We start from the raw sequence: 24,752 nt of genomic DNA, 5'->3' as shown, positions 1-24,752 counted from the left end.
GCTAGGTTTCACACTACAAAATGCCAACAATGGTAGTTCCTGATTGTCTGAATATGGGACAGAAATCAGAAAGAGTATGGGAGTTAAAAATAAGGTGATCACCATCAGGTGGAATTAATGTTAAGAGGCTTTAAGTTCACTTTCTTCTTTAGTAATAACTAGGTATTTCAAGTAGGAAGAAGAATTATAATATCACCATTGCCCATTCAAGTCTGAAAAAAGGATTTATTGTTAAAACCTTTTCAATTCTGTTTTCCATATAGTATTGTAAAATTGGATAGAATAGACACTGTTCAAAGACTAGTGACAGATGAACTAAAATTAAAAAATGAAAGAGAAAAGGTACAATGAATGAGTACAGAGAATTATGAAATCATAATGAGGAAAGTAAAAACAAAAATGGATCTGTGAGAGACCTGGTGGGAACACATAAAAAGAAATACATGGGAATAAGCATAATATTTCTGGCTGGGGCTCAGTGGGCTTTGGCCCTCTTCCATCCTGCTTACTAATTGCTTCTGGAACAGGATTTGCAAAGTTACTCAGTATGTGAGAATTTAAGCTAAAAAGAAAAAAAAAAAAAAAAAAAAAGAGCCATCTTCCTGCAAAGGGAAGCTTGTAGGAATCTAATTTGGACCACGATCTAATTTATGTTTGGACTGCACTGATATAATAGCATATCACACACCTAGCCCTTACTGAATGTAGTGGGGGGGATGTCATTATTTCAGGCTGCATAGCAGATTAGAGGTGACATGCTTGTTTTTAAGGCCTACTGCATTCTTCTAAGGTAACTTCTGCCTACAGCGCTCTTAGCCAATAGTGAAAAGCTGCATGTTGGAAAGCAAATACATTGCTTGTCATTTTTGGTAGAAGACACAGCTGTAGCTTCCCACTTATTAGACTGAAAATGTATCCTCTACCGTATTGCTTTGAGCTTTGTCAGTGTACACTGTGTGCATTTTTTGATACAACACAGGCTGATCAAACGCGACACAATGTGACCCATGTAACAAAAGCACTAAGAAGAGATTTACTTCTTTAATGGATAAAAACAGGCAATTCCTTTGACAACATCATTTCCAGATGTCTTTTTATATTAAAGATAGCTATGCTTATTAGCAAGTACTCAACACTACACCCGTATTGAATTTCTGCTTGTTAGTTCATTCAGAAACCAGAAACATCACCGACATGATATTTTGAGTTTATCCTATGATATTTGCAAGCTTCATACACAATAACATATAGCTTACATTCTGCCTATAGGGTCCTACTGAAAGATATGGAAGTATTCACTACTGCAGTTATATCTTGTCCAATCTATTCTTGATAACAGCTGCATATTGCGGACATATGCAGCCATTAAGATCAGAAATTCCTTTGTGTATAGGAGAAAAGAGTGTTTACGTAGTTCTTTTCATGCAAAGAAAAAGAATGTCCTGGCCTAGTCAATATATTTCTCAGGCACAAACTTCTATAGTTATAGAACCAACACTATCAAAAGTGGAACTGACTTGTGCTTTTTGGACAACAGTTGCTAATCCAGCCACTCAGAGATTCTGCGTTTTTTATTTAGTGGAATAGATATGATTGTACTACAGTGAATATCCTAGCCATTCCCAGGTGAGATAATTGACCAAGTTGTGAAGAAATGTTGATCTGCCTGAAAGTAGAAAGGCCATACAGAAAGATCTGGACAGCCTGGATTGCTAGGCTTAGGCCAATAGGATGAAGTTTAACAGGATCAAATGCTGTGCGCAATGCTTTTGGAGTCGCTGGTCAATGCTTGGCTGAATGTGAGCCAGCATGTGTCCAGGTGGCCAAGGAATTCAATGGCATCCTTGTTTGTATTAGAGATATTGTTGCCAGCAGGAGCATGGAGGTGATCATTCCCCTGTACTCAGCTCTGGTACGGCCTTATCTTGAATGCTGTGTTGAGTTTTCAGCCTCTCACTACAAGAAAGATATTGAGACTCTGGAATATGACCAGAAAAGGGCAATGAAACTGGCGTGGGGACTGGAATGCAAATCTTATGAGGAGTGGCTGGGGGAACTGAGATTGTTTAGTATGGATAAGAGGAGGATCAGGAGAGACATTATTGGTATCTACAACTGCCTGAAGAGAGATCACAGTGAGGTGGCAATTGGCCTCTTCTCCTAGGTAACTAGCGATAGAATGAGGGGGAAAGACCTCAAAATTTTCACCAGGGGTGGTTAAGGTTAGATATTAGGAAAAAATTCTTCTCAAGAAGAGTGGTCAGCCATTGGAATGGGCTGCTCAGAGAGGTGACTGAATCACTGTCCCTGAAGGTGTTAAAGAATCATGTCTATTTAATATTAAAGAACATGGTATTATGAGTAATATTGGTGGTAGGTGGGTGGTTGGACTAGATTTTAGAAGACTTTTTCAGTCTCAATGATTCTATGGAAATAGTCTTTAGGGGTTCAGAGACAGATGAGTGCTTTTGACAATGCCCCATATGAAGAAAACTACTTCTAGATTTGCTTTGTCATGTACAAAACTCTCAGTGCTTGTAAAAACAGGGGCCAAAGCCTCTGTGAGCCACCAGTGAGCCACATAAAATCACTTCTGTCAGAGAGGGCCAACAATTTTGGAATGCCTAATATACAAAACAAGTGACAACATGTTAAAAAAAAAAAAAAAAAAAGCAGTTGATTAATACACTGTTCCAGCTCCCAAGAGTTCAGTACTCTTGCACCCAGCTGAAGGTACATCAAGTACACACCGAACTTTGCAGTAAGCATTCTGCCCAGATCCCAGTCTTCTCAACATTATGCTGTATTTCACAGACATCATTCAGGGCCACTTAAATCAAGGACATATTTATTGCACTAAAAACACAAACGATAAAAAAAATCATTTTTTATTTCCCAGGATAAGCTGTTAAGAGTCTTGCTTTTGACCTTCCATCTTTCAAATTAGGTAAATTTCTGAATTTTAGCAGAGTCTTGGGCATCTGATGTTTGCCACATATGTGGAAAATACAAAAGACATTTCTTGATTTTAGAAACAGGTAAAGTGGCAGGTTTTGTCTTAATGGGTAAGAAATTAATGTCCATAAAAGTAAGCAAATAAGACAGCATGAGCCCTATGCAAACAGTTTCTGGACACCCTATTTTTACACAGATTTGAAGAAAACCTATACAACCCAGCCAGACAGTGAGATATGAACAACATTTCACTGTGAACTTCAGTCCTTCCTGTAACTGTTGTCATTAGCTTTGGTGCCTTGCTATAAGACTTGCTCCACAACTCTTGTAATGCAGTTATAACCAGGTATTTAGAGTACATTAAGACTAATACATTCATGGTTATAATCAGTGTTGTTATTTGTTGAAATACAAAGTGCTAACGGTCATATCAGCAATTATTGAGATGAAAATGCTGTGTGAAGAGAGGATAAAAAGTAGGATTTGTGTCTTGCGTCTGGGGCTTGGAAGAATAGTTTCTTGAAATACAGCAGTATTAATCAGTGAGGCACAGTGGAAAACAAACTGGGGAAAACAAACTTTGTTTTGGAAGTAATATAGGCAGCTTCCACGCACTCTGTCCTTGATGAGAAAGTCATGCATTAACTGTACATTAAATCTCCGTACTAACACAATATGAAATGGCTGTAATTAATGGGCTGGGGGTAAAAAAAAAGTCAGGAAAGAGGAAGAACTACATGTAGATTTTGAGGGGACATTTATATCTTCTGAATTTGACCAGTACAACAGAACTGAAGTAAGTAGTGGAGAATGCAAAGGTAAAGGAAATATTAATGCAGATAAAATATCAACACTCTCCAATGTTTCATATAGCTGATGTTTTTCAATTCACAGCACTTGCTCTGTACCAGACCATTTCTTATCCATTCAACTTCTAGATGGAAATCACTGTGAGGCAATAAATCACATTACTACGTTCACATAGTTCAGAGTTTGGAAGCCAGTTTGGAAGCCACTTGTGTTTCATCTTTTATCCCATTACCATCTATCTAGTATCCTAGTTTTAAGCCCTTTTGGAACAATTGTGTTTACACAACACTCTCCACTATAGTTTATACTTCCTAGTTCTAGGTGCTTCCTCAATAGGAAAGAAAATTTTTAGATGTTTCTTAATTTAGTTGTATTCTTTCTGAAAGGCAAGTGTATAAACCTCTGTTTGGAGCCACACTAACATTATCAAATGAAAAATGTATTTGGCAATCAAGAAACATTAAATTCATGTTTGCTGAAAAAATAATGTCTGGATCTATTTTCTGTAAGAGATCCATCTATTCAAAATACATAGCGACATTTTAGAAGACAAATGCACACAAATTAAACAGCTACTTCAGACATGACAAAATCAGAAAACATAAGAAACAACAAAAATGTTTCAACAATGGCATAATAAAGTTATTTGATTAACTTTTGTCATTATTTCTCATCCAAAAATTGTGGTTACATTAGTTTTTATTGATTACACTAGCTTCTAGACCCTAAATGGCAACCTATAGCTGGAGATTAGGAGGGAATCTTCTATGAAAAATTGAGGTTTTGGCATAACAGCAGAGAGAAGAAAAAAAGAAATTACAGTGTTGGACTTGATTTAATTTTGGGAAAAGAATGGAGAAGAGTGACAAGAGACAAGAAGGTGAGAGCCTTCCTAATGAGTATGGATTTGCACGGTAGCATTCTGCATCTCAGTCAGAAAAGTATATAATTTTAAAATTATTTATACATGCATACAACATCATTTGTGTTTATCATTAAAAATCTTTCAAATTATGCTGCTTTTTAGAGAAGAGTCATGTGGAATTAGACCAGCAAAGACAGACTGAAATGTAAGACAATGTATATAATAATAATAATATAATAATAATGCTACTGAGGATTAAAAAACAAGCAAACAAAAACGCCCCACATGTAAATATGAGAAACTATCAGGATTTTTAGCCATTTATGTATTTGCACACATGCTTCTACAGAAGCAGCAGTATATTGTTTAGGCTAGTTTTCTTTATCAGTTATAACTATTTGTACAGCAGCAATCACAGTATCTAGGTGCCAGTTTTGACAAACCTTCACTGGGAAATAAACAGTTATTATAGGCTTCATAGTGAAATAACCGGTTATCTGTCAGTAGCTGCTTTAGAGAACTACAAATATATCAAGACTGTACAAAATGAGTTTTACAGAGATTTAGGTACACATCACTGAGTGCTGGAGAGATACAGAAGACTGAGCTGTGTTCCCATTGTGCAGAAGACCAATTTTCCTGGAAAATATCTTTTGAGATATATTCAAAGGGCAAAATTCTGTACAAAAATCAACAGATCCCTGAAAATTAGAATCTCAGCATACTTCTGCACCTTTCACAACACATGAAAATTAAGTATATTTCATTCAATTACATTTGAAGGTGTTATAGATATTATAATTGATTTCCTAACTCTAGGATAAACTCAAACTGAGATGACAACATTGGCTTGGCAGAGACAACAAGTAATAGTAATGGCCTACTGCAATGTCTTAATGGATTTATATAGGACAATAGTTGTACTGTACTATAGAGATCACTAGCTCAAACTATAAGTTTGATGTTTGCTAAAGTAGGTACTCACCTTATGCTTTTTTTTGATCTTATGAAAATGGATTATTAAATCAATTACCAGATGGCATAGACTACAATGCTTAAAAGAACAAGCTGTAGGGGGTGTATATTTGCAGTAGAATTTCATTATTTTAACTCATACCTGCTAATTTGTACTTCTAGTATTTCACTGCTCAGAGATACATTAGGAAGGCAAGATCCACATCTCTCCATGTTATGCTTAAGGAATAATTTCCACTGAAATTACAAGTTATTCAACTATGCATGTCTTTGACATCCAGGGCTCTTTATACTGGTGAATCCCTTGAGGAAATAATTTGTTATTCCACATACTTCTTCGAAATGTTATTTAATTCTTCTAATAAAAAGTACTCATGTTCTGACACAAAATATATATCATCAAAAAGGAAAATGTTATATTTCGAGTCTTCAGGTCCTGACATAGCTGCATAGGTAGAATAGCATTATCTCTGTGTCCACTCTTCACAAGAGTATTTTAAGCTGATAAGCTCTCTAATCCAGAAACTGTTCTTTAGCCACAGTGCATGTCTCTGTTTACAGAAAAGAAGAGAAAAAAAAAGTGTTAAAAACATAGGAGAGAACTTTTCCCCCCCCCTCTTCTATTCACTTCAAAGTAGTTTCATTTTAAGTTTTGGGTACATGTTGGGGTCATTTTTTTTTTTTTTAATCCAAACAGTTTTCCCATCTTAATTAAAATCAGTGGACTATGCAATTCTGTTAGACTGGAGGAAAGGAGAGTTTGTTAATTTACATTTAAATAAAACTGATTTTCTGAACTTCTGATATACTTGTATTTTTAATATCTTGAGCTTCATATTATATTTATAAGCATTACCACTGGAATTATGGGGAGTCTTGGCTCACAATGCTGTTATCATTCAGCAAGGGTTTTTATAACCATGCAGACTAAGAGCAGAGACAAAACAAAGGTTTAAGTGGGTTAATGATTTTGTTAAATCTACTGATATAACTTGAAGAAAAAGGCAATTTGAAGAAGAACTCAAAACACCACCCATTTTTTCCAACTATTCCATTTGGTCCAAAGGAGGGTAATGTTCACTGCAACTGCGATTATACTGATTCTATTCTGCTGTCCTGTAGAATCATAGAACCACAAGGTTGGAAAGGATCTACAAAATCATCTAGTCCAACCATCCTCCCACTACCACTGCTACCACAAGCTATTAATGTCTTGTAGCTCGTCATCCAGACACCTCTTGAACACTGCCAGGGATGGCAACTCCACCACCTCCTTGGGCAGCCATTCCAGTGCTGACCTCTTTCTGAGAGAAAAAGTTCTTCCTTAAGTCTAACCCAAAACCTCCTTTGGCACAACTTCTAGCCATTTCCTTGGGCCATGTTTGTTGCCTGGGAGAAGAGACCAAACCCCTCCTCATCACAACCTTCCTTCAGGAAGCTGTAGAATACAATGAGGTCTCCCCTGAGCCTTCCCTTGTTTCTTGATTACCGATTATCACCAAACAGATTTCAATGTCTTCAATAGCTTAAGTGTATGAAAACCTTTACTGTTCAAATAAAGTACTAAAGAATACCAATTAACATCTGAATTATGAGTAATTAACAAGAATTCTCCACAGCACAAAGAGATGTAATGTACTTATAACACTACTACAGTATGAAATATGTAGAGATGCATCAAAAGACAGAATTTGCTCATTTTGCACTTTCCTAAATTGAATAGCGCACAAAGAAATTTTCTATTTAGTAACTAATTTAACATGGAAACCTGAAGAGATTTCCTTAGTTTGCAATTAATAATATATATTTATGCAGTCAGTCCCTGACTAAGACTGAAAATACAACACTTACTTGAATGCAATGTAACGTTTTTGAGAATGCTTTCAGCTTAGATTTTTTGCTGTCATTGAAGATAAAAAAAGAATTTTTTAAATATCTGGTGAAAACAGAAGGATTTTAGAACTTTTTTATTGAATTGTAATAGAAATTAAAAAAGAAAAATTAAATTGTGACAAAATATAAATAATAATGAAATATTTAGTCCAGCGATAGACATTTTCAATGATTGTACTTCAATTTACCAGCTAAATATCATTTTAAAATTAAAAAAATAAGAACTCTTTCTTAAAAACTATCAAAAGAAACATTCAAAACAGGTGCTAATTCACTTATATTAATTCAATCTGACTGTTACAAAGAGTAATCAGGTGCATATTTTTCTCCGATTTGGAACATTTATCCAACAAACGAAATGTAGGTGTTCATTTGGTTTTCACAGAAATTCAAATCAATTGTACACTTCAATATATATATTTTTTTTAATTGTAAGAGCATATCAGATTTATTGTAGAACTACAGTCTACCTTTACAGTGCATGCACAATAGGTCCAATTTCTCCAGAATAATATATTGGAATTTTTGCTTTTCCAGTGAAAAAGATTTCTTTTTGTCAAATTGGTATTTCTGTGTGACAACACACATTACATTTGCTGATACTAGTAGAAGCACATTTGCTTTTCCATTCACATCTTCCTTTAAAGCCTCAAGAAACTGATTCCTCGATTTTCTCGTATTTTGTGATTTTTTTTTTTTTTTTTTACTGTGATTCTGAAATCAGTTAGGAAAAAAAAAAACAACCAGAGAATGAGTGTTCCACTTAATGCTATCAGCATTGATTATACATGATCTCCCTTTGCTGAAGAAAGTGGAAAGTTCAGACTTGATCCCAAGACAACAGGCAGTCATCTTACGTGGGATAATTTTGTTCTGTATAAAGCCAACAGAACAACCTTGCTTTTCCTAATGCTGTTTTGAAGAAATTTAAATATCACTTAGGTTGAGGGAATTTTCTTTCACATCATATGGAGTCACTTGAAGAAACACTTAAATACTTAAGACTTAGATGCCTTATATTGATAACTCCCACTATCCTTGTTGCAATTCTGCATCTGAAGATTTTTGTATCACATCTCAGAAAGCACAAATCCAAACAAAACTTGAAGGAAAAAAAAAAGGTGAGAAGAAATACCTGAAGCCTTATTGCATATCAGAGTAAAACGAATGGAAGATTTTAAATGCTTGCATCCAGAAATCTAAGCCTTAGGATCTTTTTTTTCAAGCTGCTAAACCTTTAGAGATGCAGCCATCCATATCAGAGATAAACTGATTGTTTTTGAGACAGTAAGAACTGTGTTCTTAAGGAAGGTCAATTTTTCTCCTTTTCTCCAGAAGAGTTTGTTGCTAATTCAAAGTTCCTCAACTTGAAACTGATCAGAACGTAGTGTCATGTCCATTTACCAGTTGATTTGATTTTGCTGTGCAACAGAACTTGACAATAAAAGAAGGTATGAGGTGCTGATACTACATTAAGCTTGGAAATACCAGAGAAATACATTTTCCAATTCCACATACTCATTACCTATTAATGTTGGATGAAAATTAATGACAAATGCATTTTCATGAACAGCTTGCTTTGATTGGTGGAGTATTTGGTAGTTATGCCTAATCTCCCATTCTATTATTTAACCATTAATAGAAAAACAGTGTTTATCTATTAATAATGTTTTACTACCCTAAAATTGATTCACATTTGATTCACATTTGCTATGTAATAGGTATCTAACATTCTGCTGAACATACCTACAAGTGCTCACATAAAACGCAAATATTTTACCCATTTTTAAGGAGGTCTTTTATGGATACTGTGAACATTTTTTTAGTTAATAACTTAGGTCTTCCTTTTTTTTTTTTCCCAACAAATGCTGAGTATGCAATAATTAAAATATTTTTATTTTTCTCACTGCTTTAGGAAATATAAGTTTTTGGTATTGTTAAATTCTGTATTTCAAAAATGCTCCAGGACTTGGCAGGACAGCAAAGGTGAGAATAGAGAAAAGTGAGGCAAGACAAGGTGGGGCAAAGCAAGAGATAAGGAGGTACAAGGAGAAAAAAAAGGCAAGAAGAGACAAGGAGAAGGGATAGAAAGGGAGTAGAAGTGGGGAGAAGAGAGAAGGGGAAAAGAGGGGAAGGAAGGAGAAGCATCTGAAATTTATTTATAATCATAAATGGGAAATAAACAAATATAGTTGAAAACAAGTAAACCATCTGCTCAGCTATACATAAAATTATTGCTAGTGCTGTATTGACACTTTACGTCAAGCACGCTTCATTTTCCTCTGTCAAATCTAATCAATCATTTGTCAGTATGATGTATTCCAGAAATGGCAACTGAACAGATGTAAATTCATTATCTATGAGAATACAAGTTATTAGAATATACAAATACTTCAACAAAATCATTGAAACAGTGTCTAATTACTGTAAGGACAGTACCACACATAAGAACTATACAAAGAAAGAAATAAAAATATTGAATTTGTAGCAGAAAAAATGATAATTTAAAAAATTCCCCTTGCTATCTGTGTAACAATTTCAGTCATCTTTGGAAGATCTAAGTCTTGATCTTGAAGAAACATAAATACATCCTCAGAGAAGTCCCAGTGGTTAAAGTTCAGGAGGACTGATGTAGCTGAAAGATTTCTTTCCAAATGTACAAATAAATATGGATGCCTAAAGAAAACACCATTGGTGTATTTTGATACTAGTCAGTATACATTAGGTTTACTAAAGCATGAAGAGATCTAAATTCAAGTATAACCCCAGACTAGAAAGTTTCTATGCTCCCTTTACAAGAAGAATTACATGCCTTGAAACAGGAATAGGGACATAAGGCTGCTGAGCAAAAGCAGCCTCTCCCAGGAGAAAAAGCCATAAGGATAAAAAAGCCAAGACTTACAGCTCTTCACTTCCTAGGGTATCTGAGTCTATCTCAGCCTTTGCGATAACACCTCTCAGAAACGTAGGAGAACTTCACTCTTGCCATTCCAGGATGAAAATTCACATCATGATTGAACCCACTACAGAACTAAGAGAGAAAAAAGAAGAGATGGATTAGAAGTGATTCTCGTGGATTCTTGTTGATGATGGGCAGCAAGAACAATTCCAAATAGAGAGGCCAAACCTACCCAGGTCCTCCTCTTCCATTGTGACAGCCACTTCCCCACACTCTCAGAATTTGGCGAAAGGCAAAACAAATGTACGAGCTGTGATCTTTTTGTTACTTATGGCAGTTGGTAATTGGACAACATCTTATTACTTCCAGTATCTATTCAATCAGTATGCTTCAGGTATTAGAATCATAGTATTCACTCAAGAGAAGGTCTGTTTCATGTAAAAACTGGAATTGAAAAAAATGCTTTGGTATTTATGTCTGTGATGGAAAATAATATCTTTATCAATTAATTGAAAATTAATTAGTTACAGAATTCTGATTCAATGGCAAAAAAGTTTAGCCATTTTTTGTTACAAACTTGATACAGTTAGCACTTCATAGGACATTTGGGCTTGAATTTTATGGTAGCACTGAATCAATTTCAAGAAAGCTATTTTAGTCATTTCTTATTAGTTCTTAAATAGCAAGGAAATTTTTTTTTGTAATTAGAGAGGAAAATAAATATGCAAATCTGTTGCTTTCTGTCCTATATTTCTTCCTCTCTTTTAATGGTTTAGTTTTGCTTGTTTGTTTACTTATTTTTGGGGGCATGGGACATTTTCTATCATATGTGCAGGGACAGAGACATCAAATTTACATTTAAACTTACTTTGACAAGTAGTTTTTTTTTTTTCATTAAAGAGATATGATTGTTATTGAGTAACTATAATTACATTATGTTGTGCCACTGTCACTGCTTACTTTAGTTTTTGGAATCGTTTAGGTTGTAACAATGAGGGAACCTGACTGAAATATGAACTAAAAACTGAAAGACCAAACATCTTCTTTCTTACTGTTGGGTCTCTGTCACTGTTTGTAAAGAGTGCTCTAGATTTTCTTAAGTTTTCATTGAATGTTCATTAAATTCCATGGTAGTAGAAGTACTCAGAAAAGAGACTTTTATCATATACCGATTGAAATTTCCAGCAACAAAAATTTGTTGTAACAATTCTGTAGGCAGTATGAAAAGTAGAAAGAAATCATTGTTCCATGGGACTCTTTTACTCAAAAGAAAAATATCATGTTGTAAGAAATATAGCTCTTAATATTAAAATGTAAAACTTTATTAAAATGAAAAATAAGAATCCAAATATTCATGGGTACCTATTATGTTGAGGATAAAGGCAACATTTTAATATCTTTTTCAAATCACTCAGTTGTTTTCACTCTTCCAGAATACATTTAAGGGACTGCAAAACTGGATTGTATGTTTTTTCCTGGTTATTTTTTTTTAATTTTTAAATTTGTGTTAACCTTACATAATAAAATCAGTCTACAGCTCTGCAATAGATAGAACTACAGTACTGTAATACATGATGTTTTCACCGGCATGAAATTACTTTGGATTTCATGCAGACTTTTCTAATGCTCACTAGCTTCATTTCTTCAGAAGTGTTTTTGTTCTCAGAAAATAATAAGGGAAGGTTAAGATAAACAAATAGATCAGAATAAATAGGCTGTACAGTAAAATACACCAAGAGAAAGGAAGGGATTATAATTCCTGCAGTTTTGAAATATACTAAATTATTGGGACTGGCAAAGAAATAATCATTTGCATAGGTATCTGTCGTGTGATTATTTATCACATGATTTATGTGCAGCCTTGACGGGCTACAGTGATGAGCACGCTAGAAATATGATGGATGAATGAAAGGTACTCAGTGAGGTGAATGTGAATCAGAAAGTCAATATCAATTCAAAAATCAATCAGAAAGAATAAGACTGCTTAGTTTGTGTGCACAAAATACTGGGTTAGGTGCTGTCTGTAAAGGCTAGGAGATTTCTAAATCTTACAGAAAGTGTTCTCTAGCAATGTTCAAAAAGTCAGCTACAAAATGTATGTGATTCAGTTGTTTATAGCTCAGGAAATTATGATCTTTGTTATAGCAGAACCTTCTCTTTCATTTTCAGGAGCCTGTCCTGACTATCTGGGGTTTAGAGGAGAGCTGCTTCCCTTTCAGAAACACAAGAAGGGCAGAGCTGCAGCAACTCCCTGACCTTTAGCTAAGAACCCTATGGTAAAGTAATTCTTTTGATAACAGCTTTGGTGGAGACACTTGGCTGCTCTCATCTCTGTCTCAATTTGAAAGGCATTGCAAGAGAAAAAGCCCTATTGTTCCTATTCTGAACAACATCAATCTCTTAAAAAAAAAAAAACCTGCACATATTTATACAAAAAACTACTTAAGGGCAGTCATTTTCTCTTACTGTTTTTTGTAGTCTAGTACAATAGGATCTCACTCTTTATTGGGAGCTTTTAAGATTACATTTATTAAAATGCATCTAAAAATACATTGAAGATCATTAAGGTTAAACGCCAAGATCTCCAACCTTAGGAAATACCAGAATTAATGTTGATAACCTTTAGTTTAGGTTATACATCCTCCTTTTGAAAATGTCTTTTCAATGAACTATTTCTGACTGATTCCCAGCTTTGTTCATTGCCCAGGAAGACTTACTCTCAGTGAATGAGCAAAAGTTCAGTATTTCATTCCATTCTCTTGTTCAGAGTTTGGCAACATGCTTTGAATACTACACACCACCTAATTTATCATCTCAGTACAAAATAATATTCACATGAGGATTTTCTATGACACTTACTGCTGTAGTATTTGAATGTGGCAGAGGAATAATTTAATCATTGTCTTGGTATAAGATCCATATGCCTGTATTTCAAAATCTATTTCTCCTTGGTAGAGCTATTACAGAAAGAAAGAATCATGTCTTTTTTTTTCCCCCTCTAGAATTCTTTGCTTTCTGTTCACACAATAAGTAGGGTGAGAGTTCTCAAAGCAAAGGCCTGACTAATTTTAGCAGATTTTAGTGAATACTGGTAGAACATTGCCTGCAGGAAAACAGGAAAGAAAGAAGGAGGGAAGAAAGAAAAAGTACAAATATTGTACTTACCAGAGGAGCTTCATAAATTTTTGGAACCAACAAAAAGTATTATAAAAATGTAAATGATATATTTAATGTCCATTATATTCATTGTCATAAGTTACAAGTAAACATAAATGGAACGCGAAGTACGCAGAAAGTTACTTTTACACATGCTGACAAAAATACAAGAATTCTGTCTGCTAGTACAAAAACAGAAGGAATATCTTTTTCATATTTCTAATATGGAAAATGCGCAACTTATTACTTTACATCACCTAGCAGTGTTTGCATAATTAAATGGAATCTCTTTCACAGGCACTTTCCACTATTAAACACCTTTTTTCCCCCCTACAATTATAATTAAATGAGTTAATATACAAAGTTACTGTCATTCTCTGCATGACAAAGAGCAAAATGATAAGAACCGGTAAGACCTATCAATTACTAAGTTAAAACATATGAAGAGTAGCTAGGTGCTTCATGTAGGCTGTGGTCTTATTTCACTTTCTACTTAGAGAGTAAAATGCAACTACAATTTGGGTAGGAAGACAGTAATTAGCCAGCTCACTTGGTGGCAATGACTAAGCTAACATGGTATTGACAGGGAGATATGGTTAAAGGTGGGAGGGGGGTGTCTCTCCTTGGTAGGCAGAAATTATCATTTGACGCTGTCTTTAACTCATCTTCTTAATTTATTTTTTCCTTAAATCAAAATAATGCCAAAATGTAAAGACTGCTGAATGGAAATACCATCTCTAATTGTCAGGTAACTTTTACCTGCCTTGCCAGACCCTAAGTTTGGGGATCTGATTTATGTGATACAATTAAGGATGAACACATATAATTATTTCCCCAAATTTGTGCTGAGGAATTTTATCTAATGAGGTCACCATATTTACTTGTTTTTTTCCTACAACTTCAAACCAGATTGCCAACTTCTACAGTTTCTCATACTTGAATCTTTTAAAGTAAATGCTAAAGTTTGAGCTAAGCAAAACCTTTCTTAAAGATTGCAAAGTAATACAGTTGCTACCATAAATCATTAAAGTAAACTATGCTAAAACACAGATAATTTATCCATACTCCACTTTGGGGGATCTTGATTGTCTGAGTACCAATCCCCCATCCCTTTATTTTTTCTAAAAATTCAGCGTAATCTGAAGACATAGTACTACCTACTATGCCTGATATTCTTCAATGCTGCCTAGAGGCACCAGTCTTTATGAGAGTTTGTGTGCACGTCCTTAGGCATTTTTTGCAAAACCTAAATTTTTGTTTTATTTTTCAAATTTTTAAGATATTTACAGTGTATTGTAATCATTGTAATAGTAAAGCATTATAAAAGGTTCTGTTCTCCTAAATTTGTAAATTAACTCAAGAATGATGCTCACTAGTTGATATCACTACAATTCCTATGTCATATAAGTAGATATAGCACTGAATATAGGCCTGTTAGCTTCTGTCCTATAGGTTGTACTTCCTCAAATCATGTACAAGTACTGTCCAGTCCAGTCCTTGAAAAGCATTTTAGCAACTATGAGGCAGAAGATGCATTCTTGCTTTAATTAATGTGTGCTCATAATTTTAGAGATGTCTGAGTAATTTCACAGGTCTATCATTTTTTTTTCTGGTCATAGTGAACAATCCCTGTGCAATTACAATTAGTGACGTTAAATGAACCTTTATCTACTGATGCATCAATTCCGTTCAGAAAATAATCTGAAAGTTAAAGCTTGATGAGCCATCAAGATTATATATTCTATGTTATCTTCATAAAACTATGTAAAAGAAATTCATTTATTGTTTAAACAAGATGTGAAAAAATTACTCAACAGCACATCTCAAAACAAAACCAATTTTCCATCTTCAGAATACATGCCTCAGATCAGCTTCTAAAATACACTTTAAAAACAAGACCACGTTATTCTTTTCCCTTTTGTTTCTCAGTTGACACAATATTGGCAAAATGGTAAAATTAGTTAAAATGGTAAAATTAGTTAAAATGGTAAAATGTTGCACAAAAGCAACATTTTTTCATAAATTCAGCTAATCAGCGTCATTCTTCACTGTTCTACATTTTTTTTTCTCCTCAGACTTACCAATGCTTGAAAAAAAATATTCAATTATTTAGATTTAGTACAAAGACTACTTTTGTTAAGTGCTTGCACTTACATCTTTATCACTTGATGCAATACATAACTGAAGCCAGAGTGCAAATAACTTATCACATCCCGAGTCATGTCGTGAAACAAGTTCTTCGTTGTTTGGGAGTCTCAGTCCAAAATAACAGTGCCAGGGTTTTTGCTATTTAAAATTGCAATTATGCACATAGACTTAGAAAAGCTGGAGAATATCTTTCCCTGAGTGTAACTGCTACAATATCTGTTTGGCTTTTTCATCAGGAAAAGCACATTTGGGTGCATAGAAAGTTTATTGTATCCTCCAGGAAAAAATTAGCAGCTTTGTAGTACTAGTGTTTTGTTATAATATTTTGCTATTCAGGAGTTTCTGAAAGATACTGTGCATTTTTAAAGAAGAAATCTACGACCTGTAAGGAATTGTAATATAATAAACAATGAGAGAAGTATGAATGAAAATATGAAGTTTTAAAAAGAATGAATGAAGGTAAAAAATAGTTCCATAATTGTGAAGAACAATGTTGGTTAAAAACTTACTAATGACACGGATTGTAAAAGGAGACAAAGAACGAAAATAAATTCTTTTTTAAAATTCATTTATTTTAATAACTTATTTATGATAACCATGTATGTACACCACATATATGATTTGATATTTTTTCCTCTTATACATAAGGAATGTGGAGTAGAAAAGACAATAGCCAGTATAATAATAACTAAAAATGATTAAATCCTAAAAAACTGATTGCTGTTTCACTCAACACATAGCTAAGCACTATGTAGTCATTTACTGATGGGATGGGGGAGAGAATAAAAATAAATGAACAGTAGAACTCATGCGTTGAGATAAAAGCTATTTACAAAGACAGAAGAAAGGAAGAAGAAAAAAAGGGTAATTGTTATAACAATTATATGTGCGTGTGAAACATGATCAGTCTCATCACACACTGACCAGTGCCATGTAGTCCCTGTGCAGAGGCAGTCTGCCTGATGAACTCTGCCCTTTTTCAATCTTGCCTTTGACATGATGTGGTATAGCATGGGATATCCCTTTGGTCAGTTAGGTCCTGGTCCTATCACCTCCCAACACCTCGTACATCTCAGGCCCCCTGCCGGCAGGACAGTACAAGAAAACTAAAATATCCTTGACTCCATACATAACTACTCAGTGACAACCAGAAACACTGGTGTGATATCAACCTTGTTTTTCTCCTAAAACCAGAAGTTACCAGACACTGAAGAAAAACAACTCTGTCCCAGCCAAAATTAAGACACTTCTAAAAGATGCCTTGAGTCAGGTTTTTAAGGTGCCTGAGTCAGAAAGCTGAGCACCAGGTAAGTGGAAATAGTATTCGTAAAGAAGCACAGTCCAAATTCTGAAAACTGAAGCCATTTCTTCACAGCCTCCCAGAAAGCTAACTAATGTCAACCAGTTTAAATCACAGCCAGTAGGTAATAATCTCTGGGCTCCTATGTCCTCTATCCTGGTCAGACAACAACAGTTAACAGATAATATTATAATTATATGATAAGGCTCAAAATTCATTTGTGTTCAAGTTGAGGTGATTTATTGTTCTATCCTCAAAGCTCCACCAAACAACCTCCTCTATTTACATAATCAAGGTATCAAAATCTTCAGAGCAAGGCATGTGACTAGCAGTGGGCTGTGCTGTGTGTGTTAGGATCACTTATGTGTAAAATGAATCAATCAGGCTAAAAACAAATGAAAGAGATGCACAGATGCCAGCTGTGTGCTGTTATGTGATGGAACAGTTCAGGCACTGCTGTGGCCCTAGCTAAGGTGCGGCTGGTCAGAACTGCAGATTAAATTTGGGGAATAAAGTGCTATGCTGAAACATTTTCTGTCTGTTAAATCTTAAACCGGGTGACACAACGAGAGTTTGTGAGAATAGGTGAGATGGGGCCATTAGGCATCAGCTTTCCCCTCTCCCCCCTAACATTTCCAAGTTCAGAAAGGATTGTCCCCTATGAAGTCAGAAAGGTAAGGAATGACTATGAAGAATTCATTAACAAAATTTATTTTTAATTATGTTAGTGAATATGTACTGCCTTGAAAGGAATACCTAACATTTTATGGCTGTAAAAACAAACACACCAAAGAGCTTGACAAGAATCTGAGAGGGTGTTAGCCATTCATAACCCCACTATACAAGGGAATAGGACAAGCTGACCAAAAAGCCTTGCTGCATGAGACTAAAGGGCAGTAACATGCCATTTGCCTGGCCTGAAATAAGATGAAAGCATGGGGACAGCAAGTAGCAGTACAGGAAAAATCTGCTGCTTAGAAGGATGACCTGCTGGGACTGCATCTAAACATCCTACAAGGAGGTAGTGGGAATAGGGGAGAAATACTCTTCGTACACAATAGGAGAGAAATTTTGATGACAAGAGGGGCAGAGAGAGAGCAGTGGAGAAGTGCTGTAGTAGTAGAGAAGGTAAGTGGAGAGAAGTAGCTCTATAGAAAGGACTGAAATGAAGGACACTAAGAAAAATGTACCATTCATGTAAGTTAGCAACTACACTCTGAAGACTGTCCAAGACACTGGATGTTGGAAACTAGAAATATCACTTTCAACTTATTAATGTTATATAACAGGGAACAGGTGAAAGGGAAAAAAAGATGAATTTGCAGGAGGCTGAAAGAAAAATCCTCAAGGAGAGGTGAACTCAGAAGAGGCAGAGAGAGACATGCTATGTAATAGCACCTCCCTGTCACCAAGGCTGTGCAATGGAAGCAGCAGGTGAGCCCTCTGTATGCAGGGGGAGCCAGCTCTGGTTACTACTCTTCATGACCAGCTCCATTTGCCCAGGCTGCTAACTAATTGTCGTTTGTTTCTGCAGGATGAATGGGAAGTGCTCTTGGATGAGCACGATGGCCTGATCTCCACAAACTGTAAATGGGGTTATATCTGCTGGCCATCTATTTTGTCCATTCCTATTGCGAACTTGATCCTACAGCACTTTCTGTGGAAATGTGGCTCTGATCCCTGCATCAGGTGCTTTCGTTTCTCAGAATTGTTGTGTTTTAACCCAGGAGATAGTGAAGCATCATGCAGTTCCCCCCCTTCCCCCAAGGGATAAGAGAGAATGGGAAAAAAAGTACCAAGTAGAACGCATGAGTTTAGATAAAAACTGTTTTCTAAGATGTGGAAAAGGAAGAGGGAGATATTTATATATAATATTTATATACATTTGCTGTAACAATTGATGTATAAGCAGTTTTTTACCACCCATTGACCAATGCACAGCTTGTCCCTGATCAACAGAAGTCTGACTGATAAATTCCCTTCCCTCTTTTAACTTCTCCTTTCACATGTCATGTGCTATGGAATATCCTTTAGGCCAGTATAGGTCAGATGTAGGAATGATGACATACAGTATTACGTAGCTATTTTAACTGAGGCAGAGTTCTTCTTAAACTAAAAGACTGATAAGTGAACATAAATATTCTAGAATTATTTCATGAATGAGAGAACTAAGAGCAGCATTCAATGCAAGCTAGATGTAACAAAATCACTAATAACACTGTTTAGTATACCAATCAAGAAAAGTGGAATGATTGTGATAGAGTGCAAACTTATCCTGTAGCAATGGAGAAAGACATCAGGAGTACCTATTGTCAATACTGAAAGAACTTATCTAAGAAACTTATCTAAGATTATGGTTCTAAACTCAGCAAAAAGCCAAGAAGCAAGACACTGCTGAAAAACCTGAGACTCTCCATTGTTTCCAGAGGTTCTTCCAGAGTAATTTAAAACTGCTGTCTTATAGACATCTGAATTAATTTTACATCTTTGTGATGGCTACAGAGCCTGGCTCCAGCTGAGCAAATCTGATGCCTGTGTCTTGCCTCCATGTGAGGCATTGACTTAATTTCTCAGAAAGAGGGTGAGAGCATATTTTACATCTTAGGATATAAAACTGGTGGGGAAAAAAAAAAGTTACAGAACTATGTATTGTGAAACCTCAAGAATAATCTACCATGCATAGATATATTCAATTGAGATAATACTCAAGAGTACTTAAAAATTGACTGAGGAGATACCTGTTCCCCTGATGTTTACTTTTAATAAATCTCCAGACAAGAAAACTCCAGCAGCTTGAAAAAAATGTTAATCTTCCATATTCAATAGCTGGTAAGCCTTGTATCAGTTCTAAACAAAAACAGAAATGCTGGTATAAAATTTCACTGATTAGGAGTTCAGCAATAGCAACAAAATTAACATCAGCCAAGATGGTTTTACATAAATTAGATCTAGTCAAATAAACCTGTTTGATTAGATAATAAATTTGGCTCAAAATATAGATGTACAGATGCCATATAGTCAGGCCATGATATATTACATTGTGGTCCTGAATTCCAATTACCATTACATAATATCAATTAATTACATAAAAAAAATTAAGAACTAACCCAAAGATGAATCTCAAAGGATTATTTGTCAACTGGGATTGAGCACCAAATCTCTCTTCCCAGTGGAGCTCTATAGAGATTAGTTTATTCAGCATTCTGCTTGTTGGAGTATTTTAAGTAATGGTGCAGGAATAAACAAGAAAAAAAAAAATCACTGGTAAATCTGATGGATGACATACCTATTGGAACAATGACTTCTGAAAGACGAAAACAAGGAAACTCGATTGATATAGTATTTCTAAGTAAAATGGACCCACATACAATCAGTTTCAACCGAACCAAATGAGAAGCAAGATGTTTTCTATAAAGCAGTACAGGAAACTTACATATAAGGAAGGGCCATATAATGAAAATCAAGATTCCAAGGAGAACTTAAGAGCTTTAGTGGACAAGCAACTTGATGTTTCTTGTCAGTGAGGTGTCATAGCAAAAAGACTAATAGGAAAAGCAGAAACAAGGCAATAATGTTTCACTGTTATTAGATTTAAAGAGATGCAATACTGAAATTCATTCACAGTGAGAATGCCTCCACTTTTTAAAAATGTTGAAACAAGATGTAGTTTGCTCAAAATTCATGGAATTTCCACAAAACCTCTTTGAATTACAATATGCTAGGCTTTCTTAATGAGGCCTAAATGCTCGTAAGACAAGCTAGAGATATAAGTTAGTAAGAAAGTATTTTCATTTTAATGGGAAGCAAGCATCAGATACCAACAATTTTCTTAATTTAGTAGGTTAAAATCTTTGACCTATTAGAGTCAGTGCATAAAACCTGAAACCAGATAAATTCAAGTGACAAACAAGCCAAAATATTTTGTAGCTGGTATTGAAGTAGTAGTTACAGATGTATTCTAAGTGGGAATATTCTTACTACTGGCCACTTCTTGAGCCAGTTCTGTCTAGTTTTCTTCCCTTTCTCTCTTCTCATTTAATTTAAGTGGTGAAGTGTTCTGTTTGAATATCTGTTTATTTTTGTCTGCATTAAACTGATAAAATAATTATCCAGAAAGCCAAATAAAAACTAGTTTTTGAAGTAAATTACTATAATTCAGGTGCAAATATCGGAGTTAATGGCATTGAACTTCTAAATGAAAAAGTAGTTTTAAGCATATTGCAAAACAGCTGCATACAAATTTCATACAGAATAAAGCAAGGAAGTGAATACTTGGCAGACAATTGGGGATCAGAAGATAAAGATGTATATATTTTTATTAACTTATGTTAAAAGCAAAACTATTTCTATGTCTTCCACTTTTTTTTTTTTTTAAAAAAGGTGAGCAGAGGAATGTTGTTTTCCAACTCCACTTCATATACACTTACAGTCTCCCTCTCTCTAACAAATACAGTCCTAAAATGCTAAACTTAACTTCATCTGCAATATGAGATTTAAACCTAAACATAGAGTGAGCATGGGAATGGTCTCCAAACCAGCAGCTCCTCACACAAACATCTCTACATCCACAGTTCCTTTTAGGAACTAGGTCTCCAGTTCCACCACATCTATGGATCAGAATTGTCTCTTTTTTAATGGCCATCCTAAACTAATGCTCAATCAAGATGTTTAAAAGCAAAGTCTGTACGGTGTGGTACGTAGTCACTCCTGAATACCTGCATACTCCTCAGAAAAAGCTAGGCTTATAGCTTATAACCTTAGTTATAGATTTAAGAGACTTTTCTAACTTTTTTGAGAACTACAAACACCCTTAGGGAGCAGGGGAGGGAACACCCTTCAATTTATTATTGCATTACTTGGAGAATACAATCAAGATTTTAGACATGCTGTGACAGCCTGTATAATCAATAGATATTAAGATATTATAATCACAAAATAAACAGGAGAGTTAGGCAAAGTAGACTATGATAACAAAAGAGAATAAATGGAAGGCTTACCCTTATGCTGGGCTCACCACAAAACACCAGAAGGAGGGATCTCCAGACAAGATCATTCCCCACTGGTAGCCAGCTCTTAAATAGGTCTTCCGGCAGCACAGGTGAATTGCCTTCACCTGTGTTCCTCTGGCTGACTCTTGGCTTACCTCAGGTGATCAATCAGAGGTTCAGGCTGTGACTCAGCAGTTCCCATACACAGCCTTTTTCCATTCTTCGAAGCAGCAGTTACAGAATTACATCATCCTCATATCCCATGAGAATTTAATCCCAGAAGTATCAGATGAGGGGAAGGACTTAACTGCCTCTGAGCAGTTTAAGTATGCTCTGTGAATGGTATTGGTCATAAGCTAGTAATAATAACAATAATAAGCAAAAAAACCCCACAACTTACTCAGTTCCCTAAGGTAGGGGCTTGCTGAAAATTCCCATAGGGCAGCAATCTCTATGTAGAGATGCTTCCTTCTCAGCTAACAGCCCTTAAATGAGGCTAGGGAAGGGGGAATTCTGCATCCATCCATTCCGGTTGTGAAAGTGAATTGCTTGCACCTGTGCTCCCAGGGATGACTCCATCTCTTCACCAGATGCCCAATCACTGGTTCAGGCCATGACCTATCTGTTCCCATATACCAGATGAGAAATCCATGATGAAAGGTTGATTATGACTTTGTTAAAAAAAAAAAAAAATCAGAAGAAGAAACTAGTCATCACAATATCATCATATCTGCTAGCATGTTGTAATATTGGGTAGGTAATCTGCATTCTGGTGTTTACTAGTTAAAATCTAGACATCTTCTTAACCTACAGCAAGAAAACTTGTTCTGAAAAATTTATGTTGTTTTTCTTTGCCTAAAGATTACTATTATGATAGATTGGGTAGAGGTTAGATAATCTTCTGATAACATATGTTCAAATTGAATCTTCTTACCAAAGTATTCCAGATTCACTCTTCAGCTTGAAAAGCTCCCACGCATTTCATATGTAATTTCTGCTTAGAATGAGTTCATTCATCTCAAGACTTGTGTGATGAGAGAAATCAGATGTTTGAGAAACTGAAGCTGGTAGTCCAGTGTGCCTTCTCTGGCAATTGAATGAGGTGTAATTATAAAGAATTGGATCGGTGTTCTTTAAAATAGAATTATTTGTTTTACAACTTTTCCTGGAGAAGTAGAAACCAAGAATGAGGGTAAGTCTGAGCTTAATTGGCTACCAGTTGTTGTCTGCTTCAGGATGAACTGCATCACTCTTCATGCCCTGACACACACAAAGATCAGAGGAACCATTCAACTGCCAGCTGAAATGTCCTAAAGCATTTGATACGGAAATAATAAAATGACATAGTGTTTAAAGGATTTTCAAGTCTTTATGGCATAGAAGTAGGATGTTTGCTTTGATACCCTGAAGTTCTCCATTGGTGTTAGCTTACTATGTTTAAGAAACTGAGCTGAGCCCTATGTCTCCGTTAACTCCATTAATTTAAGGCCAATCACTTACTGCATGTGTAGGTACATACCAAAATCCACCTATGTTTAGGAGTTTTAATTTGGAAACAAATTCCAATTGAAATCACTATTAGCAATAAATCTACAGGTGGTTTAGATTAAAAATGTAAAAGGTGAAACATTCTTGAGAAATAAAATTTCCTTCAGTAAGTCCATAAATATTTTATGCAAGTAGTCAGAAGGTTGACTGATTATATATATATACATATATATATATATATATATAACATAATTACCACGACCTATGAATTCTTTTCACAGTCTTGATAAAAGTAAAGTAGTAGTTATATCACCATCTTAAACAACGCTGTTGAAGAGAATAATTTGGAAAGCATTACTTGAGAGCACTGCAGCTGCTAAAAAATAAGCACAGCATAAAACGCAATTATTGTAAATATTTAAGGTTGAGACTTAACTATGGAGACATATGGGGCATCCAGATACTACAGATACAATACTTGTGACTTTCAGTAAGCCTGTTGGCTTACTGATTCAAAACAAATTGGTTAGATCTGTCACCTGTGAAGTAATAGAAGTCTACTTGAAAAGCACTAAGATTGTTTACAGATCTACAGTTGAAAAATGTAGACACACTTTGAAGAAATGTTAAAATAATGTCCAGTTACTTCTGTGCATGCAAATATTTTGACACCAAAAATGAGCACTTTTCTGAACATGTTACTTACCAGAACAATTCACTGAGTATGTGGAAAACATTTTTTCTTTGATTTTGTTGTCATTCCAGAAAAGATCCAAGATTAAGTGCAGTGAAAAATAGATTTTGAATTTATATATATGGATAAGACAAATTTTAACAGTAAAAGGAACAGCATAATATTTGAAAAATCCACTCCAGATTCAAATTCTTTAGAAATAAAAGTAAAGTTTCCTTTAATTGATGTTTTGATTTAAGGTCATAATGAACAAAAATAAACATATCTCCTAACATTAAAAAACAGAAGAGGCAGAAGCATTGAGATTTATGCCCAGAGAAGGGGGGTAGCCAATGTAGTTCTTGAGAAAAATGTTGTTATCATAACTACTAAGTACAGTATGTACACAAAAGCAAGATGATTTGGGATGACACGTTTGTGGAAGTAGCACTTATGAGATATCATTACTCATGTCAGCTGTATTATTATTAAAATCTTAGCTTGGATGATTTTGTAAAACATTATTGAATAAAGTTAATACTCTGGCAGCTTTGGAAAATAAAGAAATCACCTAACGTCTATTTTCTAGTAATTTAAGAATA

General features: G+C 35.0%; 1 long non-coding RNA gene across 1 annotated transcript; it reads right to left on the bottom strand.

Moving 5' to 3' along the window:
- Positions 1-2,820: 2,820 nt before the first annotated feature.
- LOC125689358 (uncharacterized) lies at positions 2,821-22,446 on the bottom strand. The gene is made up of 3 exons (XR_007375213.1): positions 22,390-22,446; positions 10,401-10,529; positions 2,821-6,156 (listed from the first exon to the last, which is right to left on the bottom strand). It is a non-coding gene; the product is annotated as an uncharacterized LOC125689358 (long non-coding RNA).
- Positions 22,447-24,752: the final 2,306 nt, after the last annotated feature.

The sequence above is a fragment of the Lagopus muta genome, chromosome 2 (genome assembly GCF_023343835.1).
Source record: "Lagopus muta isolate bLagMut1 chromosome 2, bLagMut1 primary, whole genome shotgun sequence".
Taxonomy (NCBI): domain Eukaryota; kingdom Metazoa; phylum Chordata; class Aves; order Galliformes; family Phasianidae; genus Lagopus; species Lagopus muta.
This window is presented reverse-complemented; position numbering and strand designations above follow the sequence as displayed.